Here is a 20,657-nt window from a genome sequence, read left to right as displayed (position 1 = left end):
TATAATTTTTTATGAAGAATTCTGTTTGTATACCCTGTTATATAATCGTACCGGTATCATGATCAAACAGAGTATATGAAACCGGACGAGAGAGAAAGATATAACAAAAACATAACCGAGTTGATGCAGAGTCTTTTTGAGGTAGACGCTGAGATTGTAAACAAACTTGTAAAATGGTGGGGATATCTGAAGGAGAGTAGGAGAGTGCGTTGTCGTGTGGGTTTGGGGCTCGGTTACCTGGCGCAGCGTCTGACGTATGTTACAAGCGAGCGAGGTCGTGTGTTTGTCCGCTTGTCTTGAGTGTGTTCTCCATGCGCTGGCGTTTTACTGCTGTTTATTATTATTACATTTATTAGTATCGCTTCGCGTGCTTTGATTGTTATATTAAATTAATAAACTATTAATGATGTGTACTGCGAATTTTATTGTCTTTTTAATGTAATCTGTGACAATTAAAAGAAAAACTGTGAATAGATTTTTTAAATTGTTTTTAAGACGGAAAGCCGCTGGATTACATTTTCACAGGTTAGTTTACTTTGTAATTTCGTAAAAATTTAATCTAATCTAATGTTGATTATTGTTATAATATAGTATACCGATTAATAACTTAAAACCTATGTATAAAAAATCTGATGTGGACACCACATGACTTCCTTGTACGCCTATTAAATTACTATACACATTTTTTGCTGCACCTCATTTAAACTTATTTCATTTGAAATGTGATACGATCCTCCAATTCTTTAATGAAGGGGACAGTTACACTATTGCTGAAATATTAGTTTTTATTAACATCAAATATTTATATAATTATTAATTCAACAATCTTACATGAAATATTAGGATAGAGTAAAAGTCCCTTTATTACTCGTATTACTAGAGCAGTATTATTCGTATCTTCACGAGTTGCTGGTTAACAAAAGTTTCAGATTTCTGGTGTGTCGTATAAATAAAAGTTGATAATTATTAAGCTATTGCGTTTAGTAAATTCCTGAACACTGGTTACAAACGTTAATTTCGACCTTACTATAACCCACCGGGTTGCTCTAGTGGTTAACGCGTCTTCCCAAATCAGCTGATTTGGAAGTCGAGAGTTACAGCGTTCAAGTCCTAGTAAAGCCAGTTATTTTTACAAGAATTTGAATACTAGATCGTGGATACCGGTGTTCTTTGGTGATTGGGTTTCAATTAACCACACATCTCAGGAACGGTCGAACTGAGAATGTACAAGACTACACTTCATTTACACTCATACATATCATCCTCATTCATCCTCTGAAGAATTATCTAAACAGTAGTTACCGGAGGCTAAACAGGAAAAAAAAAGACCTTACGATAAAAAATATTCAGTTTTGTTATTGGATTATTTGGTTAATAATTAGAAATGAAAAAGAAACAGTCATACAGGAAAAAGAAAGATAACATGAAGAAATATATTTCAAAAAAACGACAAGATATGAATATGAACAGGAAGAAAATGTTAAGAACAAGGGAAGAATAAAAAAATTAAGAGAAGATGATAAATATAAAGAGGAAGAAAATGTTAAAACCAAGGAAGAATTAAAAGATTAGGAGAGGATAATGAATATCAAGAGAGATTTGAAAACTAGAAAACATGTACACAAATTAAGATCAGAAGAATTATAAAAAACCAAAGAGAGATTGAATGATTGGCAACAAAAAACAAATTGATGATTAACTCCGACTTGGGAGAATATTGTCAAGCAATCTCAGAGGAGTAATGAAATAAAAGATAAGAATTTTTTGCAAGTTGTTAAAGATCGGGCATGTAGCTTCAGTGTATATTTTTGTTCTTGTGAGGGTCTATTTTTCAGTCACTAGTAGTTAACTTTATTGTAGATAAAATTAAACAGAATTTCCATAATAACTAAATAAAATTAAACACAAATTAAAGTAGAAAATCCAAAAATAATGTGATTTTAAATTATAATATTCAATTAATATTAAATCCGATGTTTCATCAAATGTGTTACTTATACACATATGTAATAATGCCTGTTAAATTGCATATACACATTTTTAAAGTACTTAAAATTTTATTTTGCTAATAACTTCTGATTTTTTTCATTTTTTTAAAAATTATTTATTTTAAATTATTTTATAATCACAGGTTATTAATTATTAATAAATCAATATATTTAAATTAAAAAAGAGTTAAAGAAAAGAGATGAAGTCTGATTCGAACCATATCCCTTCCCTTGTAAGATCCAAATATTTCATTAATTAAAATTTCATTTGACTATAATTCTGGAACTAATGAAAATTAGTACCACTTATGATAATATTGTTGAAAAGCACTCAATCAAGTCTGATTTACTGCAGTTAAGAAAAAGTCCAAAATCCAAATTTGTTTGATTTTGGTGTTTTTTTTTTGGACACTTTTGGCACAGACGATTGCAATCAAAAGGGGAGAGATGCAATCAACTAGATATTACAATAGTACTAAATCCAAAATTTCAACATCCTACGGCTAATCGTTTTTGAGTTATGCGAGATACATATGTGCGTACAGACGTCGCGCCGAAACTAGTCAAAATAGATATTACCGTTGAAATCTGAAAACCGAAATTTTTCGCTATCACAATTCTTCTTTTACTTCGTACAAGGAAGTAAAAAGAACATGTTATTGAAATTTTTTTGTTACAAATAAAGGAACACTCCGGTAGGTAAAGTTTTAGTTTCCTCATAATACTGAATTGTATGTTTCGCTCATGCTACATGTACGTTAGTAACAGCTATAAAATAAATATATCGATTGTTTAACTTCTCTCTCCAATTGAATCAATATACAAATGCATTGGAGTTAGGTAGACTATATCCCATTTTTTAGTTGTACTGAAAGCATATTCTAACTTAAAACTTTTAGTCTATACTTCTATAATTTATTGTAAACTGGATTGAAGTATTTAATTTAATAATCTTGAATTAACTGCGTAACTCAAATGTAGAGGGCGCCATCCTGTGATTGTTTAATCTCGTAGTCTCGCTTAATAACTGTGCTATTAATCTTAGCAGTACCGAAGAATTCTGTTAGTATAATCTTTAAAAAAAGTGCTACTGAAATTTACAGTCTCTCTCTCTCCCCCTCACTCCCTCCCTCACGCCCTCCACCCACTTACTCACTCTCTTCTCCCTCTCGCTGTATATTGGCGTAATTTACCCAATATTGAAAGTTGATTTAATATAATCAACTAATTTAATTTGCATATATAAATCTGTACATCTACATATATAAATCTATTACCCAGTCAGGGCTCGCTTCGCTCCCCCGACCATCTAGCCAGGGGGTTTGCCTCCTGGACCCTTGACACGTTCATATCTTCATGTTTGTGAGAATAATAAGTATTTTACTGAAATATTTTAAGAAAATAAATATTAGCATTTCACCGAGATGAACTTATTGTAATGATTTTTTAGCTACAGCTCCATTTATCGATCCGCAAATTATGGAACCAAAAGTTCCATCTCAATAGACATTTTCAAGAACATTGTTCAATTTTTTTTTTAAATCTGTACTCAGCGCTTGCGTAGTAAATTTTCGCGGTTTGCGGCCTTAATATTGGATGTAGAAAGGTTCTAAAAACTTCAAAAGTTCCTAAAAATCAAAATTTCATTTTTATATGATGTTTAATTTAAAAGTCATTTAAAAAAATATTTGATAAAATATTGTTTTTATTTACTGTTAATTCTAGTATTGTAAATTAGTATCAAATTAAGTTTCACAAGAATAGACCTAAAAATTAAAAAAAGTAAACCTGTGATATCCTACGTTAATTGGTGTAGAACATTAGATATATATATATATATTTTTTAAGATAAACAGTTAACAATTTAAAAGTTATTAGAGATGTTCAGAGTGTTCACCATTAGAAATTACAAAAGTCTCCAGTCTTTTTCTGAGAGCTTGTCCTAACCTTTCAGAAATTCCGTGACTATTCCTAATTTCTTGAAATCCATTTTGGATCCTTTTTTTGAAGATCCTAAATGTTGAGTATTGGAGTTGAAAAAACAATATGTTTCAATTCGCCCCACAGGTAGAAATCTAGAGGGTTTAAGTCAGATGATCGGGCAGGCCAGGGCACTGGCCATCCGCGGCCTACCCATTCTTCATGGAAAGTTTCAAAGGAAATCTGATACCGACTGACTGAAATGTGCTGGAGCTCCATCGTGGTGAAACCACATATTTCCTCTTAATTGTAAAGGTAGGTCTTCCAAAAAATGTGGTAGATTTTCAGCCAAACGAACAAAATAATTTTCTCCATTTAAGTGATTTGGTAGAATGACAAGACCCAAAAGATAGTTATTAAAAATACCTGCCTATATGTTCAGGGAAAATCTTTGTTGATGGCTACTTTGGAAGGTACTATGAGGATTCTCGTCGCTCCAGATATGCTGGTTGTGATATATTTTTAACACCATTCCTGTTGAAAGAAGCTTCATTTTTACATTGCTAACATGATCAGCAGTAATAGTCGCTGTGTAAAATTAATCAAAAGTAAAAAATTAATATAAATTGTTTTATTATTATGTAATATTAAATTTTATTGTGAGAAAATTATTACTTAATTTCATACTAATTTACAATACTAGAATTAACAATAAATAAAAATAATTAATGTTTAATCGAATTGAACGTAAAGTGGACATGAAAACAGACACAAAATTACAACATCAATTTTCTGCCATAACTCGGCTATTTGTTAACCGATTTAAAAAAATAAAATGTAATTTTGTTCAAAATAAAAGGCTTAGTATTTTAGAAAAAACATACATTTTGATAAAACTTATATTTATGGAGATATAAAGGATTGAAAAATAAACGTGGCTGCCATTTTGTAATTTGGGAGGTATTTAAGTCCTGATTTTTTGCTAATTTCAATACTTTATTACAAAGATGCTTACCAAATATTAACATGATTTCTCTATCCGAACTTGAGATATAAATTTTTATATAAAAATAACAAAATGACGGACAGTGGGAGAACGAAGGAGAAATTGTCATTTTTCTTACGGATTAATTTTGTTTAGTTTTACAAGTAGAATCCGAAAAAGTATAGTTAGCCCACCATTTTAGGAACACTCTGTATATACTTTACATATATAATTTATAAATCATTAATAGAATCTATACTACACTATGCCTATTCCACAATTTTATCATCAGCTAGATTGTAGTCAACGATAAATCTCATAGCAGTTGCTGACTCGGAAATGTTGGGCGCAATCTGATAAGACCCGCACTGTAAGTAAGCTAGCCTAGTGTTTATACTTGAATTAAAAGGCGGATACTGGCGGTGTAAAAAAAAAATTACTTTAATTTTTAATAAAACGGACCCATTTTATTTGCTGTCTTACAGAAAGACAGTTATTTAATTGTTTATATTAAATAAAGATTTCGGCTAAAGTCTTTTTGAAATACAAGCACATTACTCCTTCAAATGTTTCTGCGTGTTAGAGCGTCTCTGTCCTTTTCTTTAGATAGAAAATTTTATCCATCACTTAAGCTCACTACCGTAGAGTTGTGAGTTTTTGCGATTTCGTTAATCCGCATTTGAGAACTGTCCCTGTACGTTTTTGTTTTTTTATCGTCTTTTCGTTATTTTTTATTGCCATAGACGTACCCTGAAATACCTACCGCCTTGTCATCTCCATTACGTTGACTCAAACGCTATATCATCAATTAATTACCTTTCCCTAAAAATCCAGAAATGTGGTGATAAATTTATCAAAAATTAAGGATGTTAGTTAATTTTATTTTATTTAATTCCCTTGGTAGAATAAATAACAAGAGAGGATATTTTGGTTTTAGTGAACTTTATTAGACATAAATGCTATTAATTCAATTACGCATATTTCATAGATAAATTCTCTACACCCAATTTCGTGTACTGTAAAGCAGTTCTCTCTACTAACGTTCGTTATTGTGTAATTTAGACGCATATCAGGAATCTGAACCGGTTAGTTCATCTTCTCAAAGATATTAAATATAATTTAAATATATAAGGAGATACACGCGTGCGCGCACGGTATGAATTAATTTGATTTTCATTAAGTTATACAATCATATATGAACAATGCGTTCTATAAATTAGCTTTCGATCTTTATGCGATGAAAATATGAAACGTTATGCGGACATTACCTACTGATCACCTTCAGAATCCTTATTAGGCGTCTAAATTACTCATTACAAACCATACGCTACAGAGAATTGCCGTGCAGTATTGCTACACCGGAGCTTTAGATAATAATTTTTGAATGAAACATATGCAATTACTTGTTAATGTTATTTATTTATTAACGTGACATAAGCGAGCGAAAGTGAATGAGTGTGTGTATTTAAGCCTCATAACGTTAGTATCGTGTTTTCTACCTATTTAAAAATTATAACAGCTTAATTATGAGTTGCATAAAATATATTATTATTATACTTATATTCTTAGCATGATCTCGCAATATTTCTTCCGCGTTTTTATTCATTGAATATTTTGTTGTGATTTTTTCGTATATTAGTTTTATAGCATTTTATGTTTAAGGGTCACTTATCTTTTCTAAAGATTTTGGAGGTAGAAGTACTGAATTTTTTTGTCTTCAACATGTCTTTCATTTTCATACTTATTATTCATCAGCTGTATTTTATATAATAAAGTAACATATTATGTATAAAATATTTCCAAATTGAAAAGAATGTAAGGAATAACAAAATATCAATTATTGATGACTAAGATGAAGATAAACTTACGTTCATAATGAAAATTAAGTTTTATTTTCCGGTTATGAAGAATTAAAATTACATTCTTCTAAATATTCGGTGAAAACGAGGAAAAATTTAATAAAAATATGCTGTTTGAAAAATGTTAATTATATTAAGTTCAAGAAACAAAAAAAAAATTGATAACAGTGTTTACGAAAGAAAATGATAGCCTTGTAAGCGGTTGTAAAAACGTTATACTTATAATAATACACAAATATTGATTAATTTAATTGGTATTTCTATAATTATTGCTTGTTACTTAATTAATGTACAATTTTATTTTTTAATAAGCGTAATTGTTTTTCTTAAAAATAAAACAATTTGAAACATGATATTTGTTTGTGATAATTCATAATTTATTTTAATTTTTTTGACAAAATCTCATGTTCTTTGCTTGAATTGTAAAAAAATCATTCATTAGTTTATAATTACATCAGTATTTTCCTGTAATTTTCGTAACTTAAACAGCTTTCAGTTATATTTAAATGATACCAACACATTGATATTTGTCAATACAATTCATAAACAAACTTTTATCAAATGTTAATGACCTTTTTTATACTGAAATTTATTATTGTTAAACAATAATTTTAACAAATATATGTAAAACACTAAAATATTTTTAAAACAAAATACGGTTGTGTGTGTGTGTGTGTGTGTTACAGAAATATATATATATATATATGTGTGTGTGTGTGTGTGTAGAGGTAGAGAGAGAGAGAGAGAGAGAGAGAGAGAGAGATGGAGAGAAATATGTGTTGTACTTGTCTTCGTATATTAGCGATTTTTTTTTTTTTTTGTCTTCAGTCTTTTGACTGGTTTGATGCAGCTCTCCAAGATTCCCTATCTAGTGCTAGTCGTTTCATTTCAGTATACCCTCTACATCCTACATCCCCAACAATTTGTTTTACATACTCCAAACGTGGCCTGCCTACACAATTTTTCCCTTCTACCTGTCCTTCCAATATTAAAGCGACTATTCCAGGATGCCTTAGTATGTGGCCTATAAGTCTGTCTCTTCTTTTAACTATATTCTTCCAAATGCTTCTTTCTTCATCTATTTGCCGCAATACCTCTTCATTTGTCACTTTATCCACCCATCTGATTTTTAACATTCTCCTATAGCACCACATTTCAAAAGCTTCTAATCTTTTCTTCTCAGATACTCCGATTGTCCAAGTTTCACTTCCATATAAAGCGACACTCCAAACATACACTTTCAAAAATCTTTTCCTGAGATTTAAATTAATTTTTGATGTAAACAAATTATATTTCTTACTGAAGGCTCGTTTAGCTTGTGCTATTCGGCATTTTATATCGCTCCTGCTTCGTCCATCTTTAGTAATTTTACTTCCCAAATAACAAAATTCTTCTACCTCCATAATCTTTTCTCCTCCTATTTTCACATTCAGTGGTCCATCTTTGTTATTTCTACTACATTTCATTACTTTTGTTTTGTTCTTGTTTATTTTCATGCGATAGTTCTTGCGTAGGACTTCATCTATGCCGTTCATTGTTTCTTCTAAATCCTTTTTACTCTCGGCTAGAATTACTATATCATCAGCAAATCGTAGCATCTTTATCTTTTCACCTTGTACTGTTACTCCGAATCTAAATTGTTCTTTAACATCATTAACTGCTAGTTCCATGTAAAGATTAAAAAGTAACGGAGATAGGGAACATCCTTGTCGGACTCCCTTTCTTATTAGGGCTTCTTTCTTATGTTCTTCAATTGTTATTGTTGCTGTTTGGTTCCTGTACATGTTAGCAATTGTTCTTCTATCTCTGTATTTGAACCCTAATTTTTTTAAAATGCTGAACATTTTATTCCAATCTACGTTATCGAAAGCCTTTTCTAGGTCTATAAACGCCAAGTATGTTGGTTTGTTTTTCTTTAATCTTCCTTCTACTATTAATCTGAGGCCTAAAATTCCTTCCCTTGTCCCTATACTTTTCCTGAAACCAAATTGGTCTTCTCCTAACACTTCTTCCACTCTCCTCTCAATTCTTCTGTATAAAATTCTAGTTAAGATTTTTGATGCATGACTAGTTAAACTAATTGTTCTGTATTCTTCACATTTATCTGCCCCTGCTTTCTTTGGTATCATAACTATAACACTTTTTTTGAAGTCTGACGGAAATTCCCCTTTTTCATAAATATTACACACCAGTTTGTATAATCTATCAATCGCTTCCTCACCTGCACTGCGCAGTAATTCTACAGGTATTCCGTCTATTCCAGGAGCCTTTCTGCCATTTAAATCTTTTAATGCTCTCTTAAATTCAGATCTCAGTATTGTTTCTCCCATTTCATCCTCCTCAACTTCCTCTTCTTCCTCTATAACACCATTTTCTAATTCATTTCCTCCGTATAACTCTTCAATATATTCCACCCATCTATCGACTTTACCTTTCGTATTATATATTGGTGTACCATCTTTGTTTAACACATTATTAGATTTTAATTTATTTACCCCAAAATTTTCCTTAACTTTCCTGTATGCTCCGTCAATTTTACCAATGTTCATTTCTCTTTCCACTTCTGAACACTTTTCTTTAATCCACTCTTCTTTCGCCAGTTTGCATTTCCTATTTATAGCATTTCTTAATTGCCGATAGTTCCTTTTACTTTCTTCATCATTAGCATTCTTATATTTTCTACGTTCATCCATCAGCTGCAATATATCGTCTGAAACCCAAGGTTTTCTACCAGTTCTCTTTATTCCGCCTAAGTTTGCTTCTGCTGATTTAAGAATTTCCTTTTTAACATTCTCCCATTCTTCTTCTACATTTTCTACCATATCTTTTTTACTCAGACCTCTTGCGATGTCCTCCTCAAAAATCTTCTTTACCTCCTCTTCATCAAGCTTCTCTAAATTCCACCGATTCATCTGACAACTTTTCTTCAGGTTTTTAAACCCCAATCTACATTTCATTATCACCAAATTATGGTCGCTATCAATGTCTGCTCCAGGGTAAGTTTTGCAGTCAACGAGTTGATTTCTAAATCTTTGCTTAACCATGATATAATCTATCTGATACCTTGCAGTATCGCCTGGTTTTTTCCAAGTGTATATTCTTCTATTATGATTTTTAAATTGGGTGTTGGCAATTACTAAATTATACTTCGTGCAAAACTCTATAAGTCGGTCCCCTCTTTCATTCCTTTTGCCCAGCCCGTATTCACCCACTATATTTCCTTCCTTGCCTTTTCCAATGCTTGCATTCCAATCTCCAACTATTATTAAATTTTCATCTCCCTTTACGTGTTTAATTGTTTCATCAATCTCTTCGTATACACACTCTACCTCATCATCATCATTAGCGATAAAAAAACATATAATTAAGTAATAATAATAATTAAAGGTAGTAATTGTAAACACTTAAATCGAAAGCATAATTTAACTGAAAAGATAAAACATAATTTCAAGCATAATAAAATTTCGAAAATTCCGATGATGAAATTAAATCATACTGCTGCTGTTAAGTAGGAATTAAAATGAAACTTTATTTTACTTTAAAGAAAAGAGGAACCTTGCAGTTACGAAGGTACTCTGATATTCCGACTGAAAGTCAGTAAGAACAACAATGGCAAGCCTAAGCAAAGACGTTCTGTATCAAAAACTATATATTTCTAAAAGAGTCACAAATTTCGGCTAGATTTCCTAATTTTTTTTTAGAATCATTGCTTCAGAGGATGAGATGAAATGGCATTTTGTAGTACAAAAATGCCATGACTGACCGGGTTTCGAACCTGGGACCTCCTAATTCATATTGACTACTTAGACATTCAGATGAATACTAAGTAATAATTACACCAACAGTTTAATAACTATTTACATATTTCTTATAATAAACAAACTAAATAATAACATTTGTAATTACAAAGGACTTATTTTTACGAATGTTATTTCAGAGAAAAATGATAACAAGAAGTGAACTCAGAAATATTTTTTTAAACGGACTGAGTAGGTTGAAAAAATTGGTTAGCACTGAATTGGTTTCACCCATATATAACCTACTAATGAAACCTATAATGTTAGAAATTCGGTTAACTCAACATATCACAGTACGAAGTGGGTAACTGAGATTTTTTATTTTGATTTAATTGCACATATCGTGACAAACATATCTGTATATTTCCATATGCAAAAATGCGTGCATGAACACGTATAAACACATACACGCACTTGGCATCCTTAGAATTGTTTATTAATAAGGTGACATAACTTTAGAATACATAAATGTCATTTTGTTAAGAGCCGAAAAGATCCAGACGGTTTCTGAGTACTCAGAAATAGGAATGTTTTTATAACTAAAATTACATACATCTAAAATTTTGAATAAAAATTTTCTTCGCCATACTAACGAACAGATAATAAAAAATTGATTCCAAAAAAAAAGCAGCTGTAAATAAAAATAATTACTAATAAATAACGGCTAAAATAACCTTAAAAACTGTTATTAATTTATTATAATTTATCATTATCATTAAAAATTATAGACTAAATTTTTTCTGTAACGCTAAAAAAGCATTCATTTTTTGTGTATGTTGTCCCTGTTATTAAGACAGATTTTACGAAAAAAAATTTGAGTTATTTTTAAAATAAACAGACAGTCCATATATTAAAATTTACCCTACCGCCCATATTAAGCGAAATAATACAAATAAAATAAAAATGTATAAATGTTTAGGTCAATCATTTTGTATACGAATGCAATACTCAAAATATAAATGATAAACATAATTAAAAAGTTATTTTAATTAATATTATATATTGTAACCTATTATTACAGGTAAATTATAAATTATTAAACTAAACATATATTGAACCCCCTACACGAAAAAAAGACATTATAACAGATTGATAAATTTATTATTTTTTTAACTCTACCATCAAATATATTATAAAATGAAAATTAACAATATATTTATGCAAACAAGTATAATAATAGCCAAATTTACTAAGAATGTCCTTGAGTGATATATTTTATATATATTGTTACTTCCCGTTTAGATATAAGAAAAAAACCAAAACTATATACTTACAATTTTTGGGGAGAGGATAAAAACTTTGCAAATTTTTTACTAAAAAAGTTACGTACTACCTAACCACCATATTTTTTGCTAAGAAAGTTCTTTCTACACCAACTCGGTAAACAAAATCGAAAGTGAAAAATACGCAATTTTCTCCTTGTATCCAATACAAAAATTTGCACTAAATTTTAATAAGATAAATGAATGGCCTATATATATTGACGAAGTTCGATCAAAATCGGTTCATCTAGTCTGAAAAAAATTAGAAAAATTCTGTGCTACATACAAACCACAGGAAAACCTTTATTTTTATCTTAACAGATATATATATATATATATATGTTAGTGATTAAAAAGTAATAATACAATATATTATCTTGATAAGATTCTAAAGCACTTAGCTTATTGGTGTCACATTTATTGTTGGAAAATAAAAAATTATTTTTAATTCGTTATTTATTTATTTTTTTGTTTATTGATTATTTTGTAATCATCCATCAAACGCACAGCGATTCAGTTCTTTTATATCGTTTGGGACAGTTAATTTCATTCTTTGCGATGTTTTTTGTCATAAGCATTTGTAATCCATACTTTCTTCAAATAAACGTCCATAGTACTAGTCCATCAAAATTCATTGATACTTATAAAAATCTCATGTCCGCAGTCGATACGTGGAAGCAATATACTGTATTCTATAATTTTGTCATTTAACAGCTAACGATATGATTCATGGTGAATCCGTAAACTTTTCGTGCATTAAAATCTTATATCATTGCTGATTAATTTAACTTGATTTGAAAAAAAATGTTTTCAATACTTTAATTATTGAAACGTAGACTCTTTATTTAATTAGCACTTAATTAATTGTTTATTTATTTCCTTTTTATTCAGTGAATGTATATTTTTTGTTTCTAAAACAAAACTAAAGCCTAGGTGAATGGAAATATTTCGCTTTATTATATAGTGCTGATATCTAGATAACATGATGATTATGTTAGAATAATATAATTTGTTTTGTTTTAAGAGTGTAGCTTTATGACATCATAAGCTTTTTTTGCTCTCAATTTATGAAAAATACTTCTTATTCACCTATTGTAACTTAAATATAAGTTTAAATTTATTATATATTTCAATTTTACTATATCTTTGTCTTTTATTTTAGATTAAAACATTCAATTTTCGAAAAATGTAAAAAAAAAGCAGTCGTATAAAGTAGGTTAGAAATTTGTGTTTTATTTCATTATTATCTTTTCCATCAATTTTTTTTTAAGAATCAAAAAATTGAATTAAAGGTGATTCTTATTTTATAGTTCATTTAATTTTTTTAAAGACTTATTAGCTGCATTCCATCTCGTTCAAAAAAGTATTGTGTTTTTTCCGTGCGATTGTTACTCGTAGACCTAATTGTTAAATTCCTAGCACAGTACATATCAAAAGCTCGATATAGATTTTATTGTATTGCATAAGTTATTACATATTCTTACAGTTATCTTTAAACGGCTTCTAAATTTTCTGTACAACTATTATTATTATATTCCTTATTATTAAATAACTACTTTATTTATTGTTAAATTAATTATTTGAAATCTTTTTAAAATATCATCTGTGAAAGTATCTTTTTTATTTGCTCCAGTATAACATCGGAACGGATGAAATACTCAATGTGATTTTCTTCTCAAACGGTACGTCATTTTAAAAATATTTTGCATTATAAATTTGGTTGTTACTATCATAAAAATGTTAGATAAGATCTTACGGTAAAAAACGTGCGCACAGGATCTTTGTTGAATTTTTTTTTATTATTAATCAAGTACAAGTTTGAGATTAAATTCCTTTCAGTTTTACCATTAAATTAGCAGATGCTTGAATTAAGGTGACTATTGTTGGTTATGTGAACTGGATGCGTAAAATGAATATTATGTTTACTTCAGTTGCGTTTTCTACAGGAAATAATAAATTGTAGTTTTTATCCTACAATAAATATTTCTGCAGATTTAAAACATTTTAATTTTGTTTCTATTATGAAACGAATGTTTTTAATTCTGTTTCATGGTCACTGGGATTTAGACTAACAAAAACTACATTTTGATTTTATTTTATTTTTGACGCAACGGTTGATTTAAAACCCGTTGACTTATTGTTAAAATAAAAGGAGGGGCTAGTAGGACATTTAATTTTTAATGTCCAGGTAATATGGCGCTGGCCTCGGCTCAGTCTGAAGGTTTGAGAGGAGAAGTGGTGACCTTTTTTGTCCCCTCTTCTTTTTTTTTTATACGACTCCCAACAGGTTTGTTGGCTTTTTTTTTGCCGACTAGATGTAATTCTAGCTAACACACTTCTTCTAATAATGTTTTTATGTGTTCATAAAACACTTTTCGGTATTTATTTTGTTTTGGGATTTTTTTTATTCTCGTCGATTTGCTAGTCGACTGCGATCATTGATTTTTAGTTAATCAGTCTAATATATATAATTTTTTTTTTCCAATTAATTATTTATAATTAATCAAAATAGATATTTTTATATAATTTTATCTTCCAGCTTTATACGGCATTACTCGGCTATCCATCTGGATTAGGGTTTAGCATACTGGTTTCTAGATTACAGCTAATCTCATGTTTATTCTTAACAAAGGTTTGGTATTTTTTATTTTTTACTTATTGCTTTATGCTCTAATCCTTCATTAAAATGATTGTTTCTTCAGATTTCCTACTGATAAAAAAATATTCAAAGTGAAATAATAAAAGAAAAATTCATGAAGTTGTACCATCAACTATAAAAAAAATCTGATGTGGACACCACATGAGTTCAATAAAAAAATTCAATAATGAATTTTAGTTCATTAATAACTTCTGATATTATTTTATAATTTTTTTTTTTTACTGTTGTTATTGAATTATTATTTATCGTAAAAGTTTCTTTTTTACAATCAGAGTTTAATAATTATTATTAATTTAGTACATTTAAATTAAAAAATAAAAAAGGTGATGAAGTCTGATTCTACCCGATGTGTCTTCCCCTTATAAGATCCAAATATTTCATTAATTAAAATTACATTTGGCTATAACTCTGGAACCAATGAAAATAAGTACCACTTATCATATATCACTTATTATATGAAAAGCCCTCAGTGAGGGCTTATTACTGCAGTTAAAAAAAGTCCAAAATCCAATTTTTTGGGGGTTTTGGTTTTTTTTTTTGGACACTTTTGGTTAAGTTGATTGCAATCAAAAGGGGAGGTGTACAACTAGATGTTCCAACAGGCCTAAACCAAAAATTTCAACATTCTACGGCTAATCGTTTTTGAGTTATGCGAGATGCAGACGTCACGCCGAAACTAGTCAAATTGGATTCAGGGATTGTCAAAATGGATATTTCCGTTGGAATCTAGTAGCCGGAATATTTCGCGATCTCAATACTACCTTTACTTCGTACAAGGAAGTAAAAAAAATCCAGTGCGCTGCCACAGATCCTTTGTTCCAGCAAGAAAGAATATTATGTTCCATAAAGCAAAACGGTTTACTAAAATGCAGTTCTTTTTCGAAAATCGATACTAAGAGACCTCAAGTGTTGCCTCATATAATACCAAAAAATTAAAAAACTGAATACATCAGATTTAAATTTTTTGCTTATTAAGTTTTTCATTTTATTTTTTTATTTGCAATTTCTTTTAAGAAATTGCAAAAGAAATTTCTTTTAAGAAATTTTTCCAATTTCTTTTCTTTGTTTTTAAATTTTGTATTCAAAAGGCACTAATCCAAAAATAATTATAGTTGTATTATTGCTACAAAAATATTAGCAATGAAAATTGGGTTTTTGAAAATATAATATTCTGTTAAAATGATTTTATTCCCCTTTTATTGTGTTAATAAAATCTGAACTAGGATTACGTTTATTTTTTACATTTAAATAAGAAACTTTATTTTTCTTTAATTTATTGTAAATGTGATTCGACAGATCGAGCTGATGAATCTTTATGATTATTTAAACTTTTTTAACTTGAATATATTTATTTATTCATAATTATTAACTCTGATTGTAAAAAAATGTGTATATGTAATTTAATAGGCGTACAAGGAAGTTATGTGATGTATACAAAACATATTTTTTTAACTAGTGTAGATAGCTAATGTATTAATTTCCATCATTACCATTTCATCATTGATATTTTATCGATATATATATATATATATATATATATATATATATATTGATATACATTTTTAATGAAATTTTAATTATTGCTATTGTGACCTTTTTTTTAAATAATATATTAAGAATATACTACTCTCATTCGTTTCCCATGTAGTTTGTTTATATTGCCAGTTTTTTATATCACTCTAAATTTTCGTATTACATGTTTGTAACTCGTATTTACTTGACTTTTTTATACGGCGGATCACTGTAAACTCGTTTTTTTTTTAATTTATGGAACAATATTTTATTTGATCTAATTACAGTACTTATATTGAGTATTCTCTATTAGTGTGGAGTTAAAAATTAGTTTGGTTTTTTAACGTTTCCTAATTTTAAATTAATTTTATATTATCAAATTTAAATGATATGGTATTAAATGGATACCGGTATTGCGGATATGGTATGGTATAGGTATTGCTTCAGAAGATGAGAAGAATGATTTTTAGCATGAGAAAAATGCCATACCTGACCGAGATTCGAACCCGGGACCTCAGGATGAAATGGCCGAGACACTACCACTCGCGCCAAATTGGGCGGCGTACTTTGATGGGTTTTTTTTTTTTTTTAATCAGTTAGGCATTGTTTCAGAGAATGTGATGAATGATTTGTAGCGTGTGAAAATGCCATGCCTGACCGGGAAACTTGGGATGGTTGGGTTCAATTAACCACACGTCTCAGGAATGGTCGGCCTGAATCTGTAAAAGACTACACCTCATTTACATGTCATACATAACATCCTCATCTCATTGTGCCGCGGGGAGTTGCTTATTTTTCAGTAGTTGAACAGATTGCAACGTACGCATTAGGAATTAGTATAATTATTATAAAAAAATATATATCAGCTGATTTCATTAATGGTTTTATAATAAACTAAAATATTTTAATATAATAAATTAAAATACAGCGGTGGTAATTTACCACTATATAAAGAAATATAATGCTACTACATGCTAATTCACTGAGTTCATGCATATCATATCCCCCTATATATTAAGTAATTTGACTGGTTTGATGTTGATCTTCATTCCTTTCTATTACGTGCTAATATCTTAACCACGACATGATTACATCCTAGAGCCTCAGAAGTCTATTTTATTTGTCGCAGTCTTCCTCTGTACTTAATATATTCTACACTACGTTATATAACTAATTAAACTTGGATATCTTAATAAGATATCCAACCCTTTTCCAATCAACTCACCAACCTATTTCAAATTTATCTAGAGTCGGCCACAAGTTAAATCTATCTGTCCTTAAAACTCTTAATTTCATAATTTATTAATCTACAAATTTTCAAGATCATCCTATAACACCACATTCCCGAGTCCTCAGTCTTCCTTTTCCAGTTACCCTACATACATACATTTATAATATTTTGATATTCCACTGCTCTGTAAAGATTTTTTTTATATTCGAATCGTTATTAATTGTGAAAAAAATAGTTGTCTTTTCTTCCGCGGTAAATCATCTATCTGTTAACTTCAAAAATAATTAAATAAAAAGATAACTTTAAATTCAATCGATAACTTTAATATAATAAATTAAAATACAGTGGTGGTAATTTACCACTGTATAAAGAAATATAATGCCACTACATGCCAATTCACTGAGTTCATGCATATCATATCCCTATACATTACGCATAATATGGAACTAAACACTCCCCTGAATGTTTCAGTTACATATAAAATTTTCATCAGCGAAACATTTAAACTATAAATCGGATGAAAGCACCCTAAAGAGTTATTTACAAAACTACTTTTAAATAGATGTGATGTGAGAAAAACATATTTCACGTAAAACTGAGATAAGTCTCACAGTCTTGCGTAACATTGAGATCTAAATAATATAGATCTGAGATAAGAAAAATATTTTTTTTTTTACCTTTTAGGGTAGAGTCTGTAAGGTTCTAACCTAATAGGATATGTCATTCTTTTTCTTTTATACAGTCATTCACGGGAACCGGATATTTTTGAAGTGGGTTGTACTCGGGCGTTCGTGGTGGGAGGGGCAAGTGGCTGGTGTCTGACGTTTCCTTTGTTCATAGCATTTACATTTTAGTCGTTGAGATGGAGCCGTGGACGCTAGACCAACGCCTGTACGCGTATGACAGTTTTGTGCGAAATGACGAATCCGTAACTGCTGTTCAGCGAGATTTCCGCCGTCAGTTTAATATTCATCGTAATGCAAGTGTCCCTTCTCGTAACGCAATATTGCTATGGGTAAACAACCTTTGAACAAGCGATTCAATATTGAAGAAAAAACCACCGGGTCCCCGACGAACTGCTAGCACCCCGGAGAACATCGAACAAGTAAGAGAAGCCATCGTCAGAAGCCCACGCCGCTCTATTCAGAGGCATTCAGCAGCGCTTCAATTGAGCACAAGTACGGTAAGACGAATTCTGCATACAGACCTGCATTTCCATCCTTACAAGATAGCTGTCTTGCAGCAGTTAAACGAGCAAGATTTCACGCAGCGATTACAATTTTGTCGACAAATGCTTACCATTTTTGAAGAAAATGAAAATTTGTTATTGTTAATGAGTGACGAAGTCCATTTTCATCTGAACGGCTTCTTCAACAAACAGAATTGCCGGTATTGGGCAGAAAGAAACCCGCATCAGCTTCACGAGAGACCACTTCATAGCCCAAAGGTGACTGTCTGGTGTGCAATAGGAAAAGTCTGTGTTATTGGACCATATTTTTTTGAAGAAAATGACGCTGCCGTAACTGTAACAGCTGATCGTTACGTTGCGATGTTGAATACGTTTTTCATCCCTGAGTTACGAAACCGGGGAATCGATTTTCAAAATGTGTTATTCCAACAGGATGGAGCTACAGCGCACACAGCGAGGGCAACGATGGCTGTTCTCCGTAACTTGTTTCCGGGACGGATCGTTTCCAGATTCGGCGATATTCCTTGGCCCCTCGGTCCCCCGACTTGAGTAGTTGTGATTTTTTTCTGTGAGGGTTTCTGAAATCGCGTGTGTACGGCAATAAACCGCGTACATTGGAGGACCTAAAGATCGCAATTCGTCATCACGTCACCCAGATTGATGTAGACATGCTGCAAAGAATTGAGGCCAGTTACTGTGAAAGGCTACAACAATGTGTTGCCGCCCAAAATGGACATCACTTGCCGGACATAATTTTTCGTTCATGAGTAAATAACAAATGCTTTGATTTAACAAGTGTTTCAGTACCAATAAAACTTTTTTAAAGTAAATATTCAATTTTTTATGATTATTTTAAAAACATCCGGTTCCCGTGAATGACCTTATATAATATATATTACGGTACCAGCTTTGAAAATTTTGATAGAATATCTAATATTTGTCAAACTTTACTCATGCTTAATGATTCAGCAATCGCATATAAAATGTTAAAGCCTGCCTACCTTTCAACGCGGTATCTTAATTTTCTGAATAAAAAAATAAAACGTTTGCTGATTATTCTTAGAGTTAAATTTATCACCATTTAAGTCAAGTCATCTGATATACATTTTACTAACTTTCTAAATTAAATTAACTGATCTGCTAAGCCGGAAAAACTAAATAATGTAAATTAATTAATTATATTTACTAGTAGGTCAAGGGGCTCCTTCCCCTGGACCACCCGACGCGTTCGTTAGTCTTATGGTTGTGAGAATATTAAATATTTTAAAGATAATCATTTATGAAAAAATGGTTAGTCGTTTTACTTATTATATCTTTCTTGTTGTTATGGTGTCAGAAATATTGTATAATGAGGTAAAGGGATTAATTTTTGTGTTTTTAATGAATATCTTAAACCCTAAGGGACCTCGATCTATGGCTTAAAACCTTCCCTGGGATAATATAGATTTATCCTGAAAATTTTAAACTAACATAAACAGTAACAGAAATCTTCTAAATTATTGAATGAAAAAAAATATATATATACATTAATAATTTAATAATTGTTAAGAAAATTTGATTAAGGGATTAAGGAAAAAATAATTTGTAACTACCAACGTATCCGTTAAGAGGAAAGTATTTTTGTGAGTTTATTAGTCTACATTACCATAAGATAAGCCGTTTATTTATTCTATTTTATATTTATCTCTGAAAAAAACAGTTTTTAGGTGTTTTATATATTTATTTATTGCATAAAAGTATATGTTTAAAAAGGACGTGTTGTAAATACAACACGACATATCCTTTAGCTTTTTCTTTTTTTATAACTAAACCCACAAATTAGGTAAAGAATGTGAATTTAACAAGCTTACTTATAATTCAGTAAACTGTACTGATATTTACTGGTTTCTAAGAGGTCATAGTTCGTTATTAACTCAGTTAGCTTTTTTTATATTATTATTAATTGCTACATGTAATTCTACGTTATTATCTTTATACAATTTTAGGCTTTAGATTTACATTATAATTATCATACAAATAAGATGTAAAATTATGTATTTCCAGTACCTTTTCTCTCTCTCGCTCTCTCCCCCTCTCATTTTTATCAAATAATATAGTATGGTAAGTGTTGTTCTGTAGGAACTATAATTATATTTAAATGAACAGTAGAACTACTATATTTCTGTAAACTGTAAAGAAATAATTTTTTCTCTTTTATGAATTTTTTAATATATTATTATTATTATTGTCACGTAGTCTTTTGTTTGTTATATATT

At 30.0% G+C, this 20,657-nt stretch overlaps 1 protein-coding gene across 1 annotated transcript in view; it reads left to right on the top strand.

The window, feature by feature from the left end:
* Positions 1 to 265: 265 nt before the first annotated feature.
* ec (ubiquitin specific peptidase echinus) overlaps positions 266 to 20,657 on the top strand; it is a 277,997-nt gene continuing 257,605 nt past the window's right edge. The window contains exon 1 of the mRNA XM_075359861.1: positions 266 to 525. The gene's annotated coding sequence lies outside the window, so the exon portion shown is untranslated. The remainder of the gene's footprint in view (positions 526 to 20,657) is intronic.

This window comes from Lycorma delicatula, chromosome 3 (assembly GCF_047948215.1).
Source record: "Lycorma delicatula isolate Av1 chromosome 3, ASM4794821v1, whole genome shotgun sequence".
Lineage (NCBI taxonomy): Eukaryota > Metazoa > Arthropoda > Insecta > Hemiptera > Fulgoridae > Lycorma > Lycorma delicatula.
Note: the sequence above shows the minus strand (reverse complement) of the source record. Positions and strands in the feature narration are given on the sequence as shown.